The following is a 7,099-nucleotide window of genomic DNA, read 5'->3' on the forward strand; positions in this document are numbered from 1 at the left end:
CATGACTGCAGTCAATAGACCATGCTTAAGTGTGAGCGTTGAGAGCAGAACTCACAGGTGGGAATGGCCAAATGTCTGTCTGTACTGTGGTTAGGGGGCCATACCATTGCTAATTCTGCTGTGGGCTGACTTAACTGAAAAAAGAAATTCTTCCTTCACCACATAAGGAGAGGTTTTGGCCTGTTGGAATTGCCTGGGTGGTGCAAAGGAAGGTGGGGTGTAGAGAGACATTCTAATTAAGTCTCTATCCCCTTTTGTTAATATCTTTTTAGGAAAGCCCCTATGGAATAGACCAAAATAAGCTCCTACCCCTAGCTGAATAGGTTGTCAGGGTGCAGAACTATATTCTGAAGACTTATGCATGTGTAAGGGGTGTGTAACATTTTTGTCTGAATGGAGCCCTATGTTCTCATAATTTATAGTAAGTAATCTTATTTGCAAAGCATGCCCTTACAGTTTTAAAAAACAAGTTAATTGACTTGCATAAAAATCAAACATGTCAAAGTTTTCCATCTCAACACAAACACCACATTGAGCAGCACATTGCTACAATAGCCATGATGCAGTCTGGGCTACCTATTGAGATATTTCATAAACCAAAATGGAATCTTAAAAAGTTTGTCAGTTTTGCATACCTCTGAGTTGCTGAATTTAGGAGTCCATTACTCGACTAATTATACAATGTTTTATTTTTTTCCTTGTGTAAATAAACAAACTTGTGTCTGAATTTTGGCAAGGGGCACTAGAAGCCAATTAGAAGGTGTTCCCAATGTATTACAGTATTACAAACAAGATGCCTTTTCTTAGAAAGGCGAACACACCATGTTTCTTTTAATGAGTGTGAAAATATACCAGTTGCTTAATCACTAGCAACTTATAGTTATAAGCATAAGTGAGTCCTTTCTCAGGAATGAAAAACATAGCTTAGTTTCTTTACTAACAGATGACATTTTAATTTAAAGCTCCAGGTTTTGTCTGGAAGGGCTAAAACATCTGAATTATTTGAGAGAGAAATAAGGGGCAGAGGGGAAGTATGGGAGAGCAGGCAGGATTTTCTTATCTAAGTAGACTTCACCCCCCGCTCGTTTGAGTGGTAAGGATAGTGTGTCCCCCTCGGTTTGTGTCTGCAATGCCGTCTGAGATAGTGTATCATTTCTAGGACAGTTCATTCACTCAGCCTTGCCGCACTTTAGCGCTAAACTGGATCCAAAACCAAAGCACCGTTAAGTCACAGCTGTACAGTTGCTTAAGGGTAGATTATGTTTTCTGCATGCTGTAGGTATGGGTTGAAGCACAACAGCATCCCCGGAAGAGCGAGCCCCAGGAAGCATGGTGACTCAGCTGTAGATTCTTCCCATGATCCTCTTCTGGGTAAAAAACACGGATGCAGCCTTGACTTACTTTGAAAGGGTAAAGCTTCCTCCTATGCGGTCTAGACAAATCACAATATGCAGGCTCGTTGTGAAGCAGTAAAAATATTAAGCTGGATAAGAGACTGGATAGAACAAATTGCTCCATATAGAGATCCTTTATCCTTGTTTTTCTTGAAATGTTTGTCTAGAAACATAAAGATCGCTTGATTTATGACTTGTTCAGCAAGCTCCAAATCAGATGGCGTTGCATTCAGAGCAGTGAATCTGTCAGCCTGGTATTACTCCACTGCAGCCAGTGGAGTGGTGCAAATTCCACAGAGCGACACATCCCTAGCTGCTAGTCACTGGTATTATGGCAGGAGTATGTTACTTGTCAGCAGATAGAAGTGTGGAAGAATCTGGCCCATCATGATTTTTAATCCTTCTCATAAAAATAAAATAAGCCTTGGGAAAGCTCTCCAATGTTATTTAAAAATAGAAGAATAAGTGTTAGTGGTTTTATATGGATTACATAAATTACTAGTTTATTAGAAAAAGGGATAATTTTAAAAAGAGAGAATTTCCCTCGAAGGGAATGTTTAACTTCTTTGGGTTACTTTATGGAAATTTTATTTTACATTTAAAAATAATTAAATCTTTTAAAGCAGAAATTTTCATTTTTTGTCAAATAATGCTTTTCCTGCTTCAGAGCTACACAGCCACTTGTGAGCCAGCCTCCATGCTACTCAGCACTAAGGCATGTGCTTGTGAAGCCATAGCTCAGTAAGTTATTGTGTGGAGCTTTGGTCATAGTCTGTGCATGTATTCTTAATTCAAGGCAAAGGTAATGTTGACTAACTTGAAAACCGAACACAGGGGATTTAATCCATAGCCAGCTATGCTGCCCAGCTTTAGTTATGTCAGGTACACAAGTTAGGTTCCTAAGTCAGAGGTTTAGTGTCCCTAGTTCCAGCAGAGGGTTCGGAGAGGCAGAGCACAGTTAACAGCCTATTTACCACCTAACTTATTTGCTCTAAATCATGGTCAAAATTTTCACACAGGCTTTATAACAACATAGCAAAAGCAGTTCAGGAGTCCATGAAATTTAAATGAGCGCAAATTGCCCACTAAACACACAGCATAACCCTTCTGAGATGCAGGGAGTAAGGGCCAGCGATCCCGCCTGGAGCGGACTCTCCATCTGGACACGTTTGGAGACAAGGTGGTGGGGAGGTGCTGAGGATGAGAAAGCCATGGCTGGTGAACCCCTTGCGTGCTAGGCAGTTTAGTGCAGAGGTAGATCAAAAGCCGTTTCTGCTCCCTGCTCAGTATGAGGAGGGGACGGCGAAGGGGCTGTGACTAGGGCTAAGTCTACGTGACTGCCTCCCAGAGCTAGTCCTAGAGTGGTGCTGCTGGGACACAGCCCCTTGCCTCTTTCCTTCCCACCACTTACAATTTTGGTGGAGGAAGAAAACATCGAAAATTGCTCCCTTTGCTGTGATTTTTAATGGAAAGTTGGTCTTGTCAAAAAAATTGCTTTTTTTTTCCTTTAGTAATGCATCTGAAAATGTTCAGGTTCAGATTCTGAAAAAATTGTGAGGCTCTGATTGGGTAGCAAACTTTCTGTTAAAACCAGGAAAAAAATCAGGTTTGCTTGTAAAAATTCTTTGGTTTTCAGTACCCAAAAGTGGAGAGGAAGGACTTCGTTCAAAACTAAAACATTTCAGCTTTCTCTCGCTGAAAACCAAAAAGTTGTCACTGAATTTTTTGTGGTGAAAGTAATAGTTTCTAATCTAGTCCTGAGATTTTCCAGGACATTTAGGGAATAGTAGGCTGCGCTCTGGATGGGGACACAGGAGGCCAGAGCTCAGTTCTCAGCTTTGTCAGAGGTTTTTGACAAGCTACGTAATCTAATTGGGTATGTCTACACGCCCTGATAGAGTGGCCCAGGCCTCTGATGGAGTCAGTTCTGTCTGGTTTGGTAGAAAATAAAAGCCGGTTAATGGAGTGGCGGTTTAATGCCACTTCAGGCAAGCTCAGCTCCCTGTCATTGCTGTCCCCTCCTCAGAGAAACCCTGCCACGTGCCTGCGTTCAGCTCAGTGGGGCATTTTTCCTCCTTTCCTCACTCCCTTCCCTTTCCCCTTCCCATTCGCACCGGAGTCCCCATCTCTGCAGTTACCCCCACCCTCCCAGGGCTGATGGCGTGTGGTCAGGCAGCACACCCCTGCCAAGCCTGCCCCCGACAAGGCTTGCCCTTGGTGCAGGAGGCTTGCCTTCAAGGGCAGCCTCCCGACGGCTGAAGCCTGTCCTCTTGATCACGCAAGACCCCAGGTGTCCAAAATGGTCGGTGGATTATCATGCTTCAGAAGGCATGGTCGCACCAGTTGTCCACCGATGGTCTCCAGGCTGTCTACAAGGCAGCGATGTGGTCAGAAGACAGTCAGGTCCTGAGAGCCACTCTCATGGTCACATATCGACTGCTTTTCTATCATCTCAGTTTTTCTTCTGTAAAATGGGAATAATATCCTTGACCTGTTTTCTCTTTTCATTTTGTTAAGGCTCTCGGACGGGGTCCGTGTCCATATATGCTGCCTTGGCAAATTAGGTCCCTTTCATAGCTGTGGAGACATGGCTGTTAAAGGTTCCCTGGTACTACTGCTAAGGAAAGAATATACATATGTCTAAATACTCCCTTTTGTTCAGATTTTTATAAGCATTTTGCTTTACTGGGAAAGATCCTCAACTGTTGTAAGTTTGGCAGGCGTCCACCAAAGTGAGAGCACTTACTTACCAACTTACACCAACTGAGGAGCTTGGCCCCAAAGTATGCTTGAAAAAAAAGTAAGCTTGGTGTAGGAATCCTTTTGTTAATACAATTAGCATATTTTGTGTTTACAGCATTTTTAAAAGTTCTGTTAAAAATAAATTCCTGAAGTCCTGGATAAATAAATAGTTGTACAGAAGAGTCCTCTGTAGCCACGAAGTTGCCAAAAATTATCAGTAATCCTCAGTCAGATGGAATGTACAGTTGGCAAGGGGATGGCAGGAAAAAGTCCTCACCAGTTCTGCCTCGTATTCCCATACAATGAGAGATGCCAAGTTTCTCCATTAGTGTCTGTGATGCAGTTGAAGATGGGAGTGTTTGTCATTAAGGAGACCTTGTTTCAGTTAAATAACCAGTGAAGGGCTCAGTTCGGTTGCATATTTTTCCATCACTAGACGTTGATTTCACACGAGCTGCTTTATTTTGTTAATGAAATTTGACCCTCGTTTCTTTTCCCTCTGCATTTAACTCAATTTAGGTCAAAACATAGAATATGCAAATGAAGAACCACAAGTCCAGCCCACTAGTGATGTGGTTTTAAAGTCCTGAATAAAAATAAAAATTATTTACAGACTAGTCTGGGGCAATATATGCCTTGAAAACTGACGTCCAGGATCCTGGCAGCTGACGTATATATTTATTTAGGCTTTGACACTGCTAGGATTTATAATTTGGGGGGTTTTGGTTTTGTTGGAAAGTGACTAGCAATTTTAAGGGCCTTTATTCTGAGTGATGAAATTCAGACAAATGAAACTGGCATGTGCTCCCAGCTGTCTGAAACACTGCTTTATTTAAGCCCTATGTAGTAAAGATTCAAGCTCTTGGGGAACCCCCAAACACTTGTCAATTCTGTGTATCTTGGCCCCTGGGTGCAGTGCATGTAAGTGGATAATGGGCCAAGAGCTGTTTTTATTTAAAACTGTGGAATTCCCACTTGGTTCAACAGGAATTACACCTGTTCAGCCAAGGGCAAACTTTGGCCTAGGAATTGAAATCTAAAGATACTGCTACGTCAGAGCGCAGTCACACCATGTAATCACAGCCTCGCCGCACAGTTTTGTTTCAGAAGTATTATGCCTACACCAGGCACACCATGAAGATGAAATAACAAAGTAGTAAGAAAGTGGGAATCTGCTCAATCTGAGGTTCTCCAGTCTGTTTGACTGGGTCCAGCACTAATAAATATACCTACTAAATGTTCCACCGTTCGATTTATGTGATTGCGTTGTTCTACGCCAACAGAAAAGTTATAAACACTTTGCTGCTTAGAAAAAACATCTGCTGAAAAGTTTAGTAGCTTAATTGCAAACAAAGTGTGTAGAAATGTTTAATAGTCAAAAGAGTAGAGCTGTAGTTATAGGAGTGACTGGGTCTGCGTAACACTTGCATCTTTTCAATCAGCCCTGAAGGTAGACGTCTGAGACGAGAAAAATTAAGAGAGACTGAAAAGATTTGCCATCATTGCCATGATTAAGCTCCATTCATACTCAATTTTTCAGTGTTTTCCTGACCATCAAAACATAAAGGCAAAGTCTGAACTATTTAAGGACTAATACAGCTGCAGATTAAATTAATATCTACATTATAGCAGCTACTTACTGTGACTGTCAAAAGTTAGTTTTACCCCAGAGAGAAGGTACAAAGAAAACAATGGAGGGTCTTCTGTGTGAAACCCTGAAATCAGATACTAACAGTCACGCAGAGTTGTGCAGATGTAATACAATCTAACCTTTTCATGTTTAGACTAAAGGATTTTCATTTAACATTATACTTAACGGAACAGCTTTAAACCAGCCACAAAGAAGTGACCTGGCATGTTTTGACTATAATAAGCATTGATTCCATGCCTATAAATTTTATAGTTGAATCAATTATACTTGTTCTTTATAGGATTAAAGAAAACGTTCCATTTTGAATGGAATTTTTTTTATTCTCATGACAGAGAGGAATTGAAGGGGAAAAAAAGAAAAATGAGTGAGCAATGCTAAAATTATTAAGAAAATGCCTAGAGTATTTTCTCCTAGAATAAAAGCTGTCTAGATAGAATATCTCAGCTTGTGGAAAGATCCACAAACACTGAAAATATTTCTTATTTCCCATGAAGTGAGAAAAGGACCGGCTGTTGTCTTTCACTTCGCAGAACAGTTAGGAGATGACACTCAGATCTCACTGCAGATGGGCCTGTGCCATCAGACTCAGCGCTGAACAGGAAGGCACACGTTTTTCTGTGAGAAGTAGTAGACTGGGCTTTGGGGAGAGCTCAGTTAAATTTTCATCTCTGCCACAAGCTTCCTTGGGCAATTCATCTTTCATCTGACAGTATGAAATGTTCAGGGCTGGTATTTTGTTTTTATAGAGTGTCCGGTCAAATGGGACTTTCCGTCTTTCATGAGACTGCTTGAACACAAATCCTAATTATCTCTAACTGATACAATTAAATGATGTCTATGAAATGCAGTGTTCTCAATGGTTTTTTGCCTGTTGAGTGGTACAGTTGCAAAATCGAGTAGTAGGGAAATGATACAGCTCCAAAAATCTTTGGTTTTGTGGTTTCTGTATTTGGCCACTGAAGTTGTATGGGGGTTTTGAAGTACTTTTCAAATTACTTATCATGCTACCATTATAAAGCAGACGTATTTCTAGATGTTTGCAGAGAATTCACTAAGATATCAAAGGCTGTTTTTAGTCAGAGTTCATCTGTCACAAAGCAAGGAATAGAAGCCAGAAGAGAAGCTCTTCCCATTGAGCCACATCTCATTCTAGTGTGAAAACATCCACTTCAGTACGCTGAATTGAGATTATGAAGTAGCTTGTGACAGATATCAACAACATAAACCAGAACTCTTCACAGTCTCCAAAACTCAGACAAACTTGTGTACTACAGTAGTCTTTATTTACAAGTGGTCTGAGTAAGGTGCCAGT

The sequence above is a fragment of the Aquila chrysaetos genome, chromosome 5 (genome assembly GCF_900496995.4).
Source record: "Aquila chrysaetos chrysaetos chromosome 5, bAquChr1.4, whole genome shotgun sequence".
NCBI lineage: Eukaryota > Metazoa > Chordata > Aves > Accipitriformes > Accipitridae > Aquila > Aquila chrysaetos.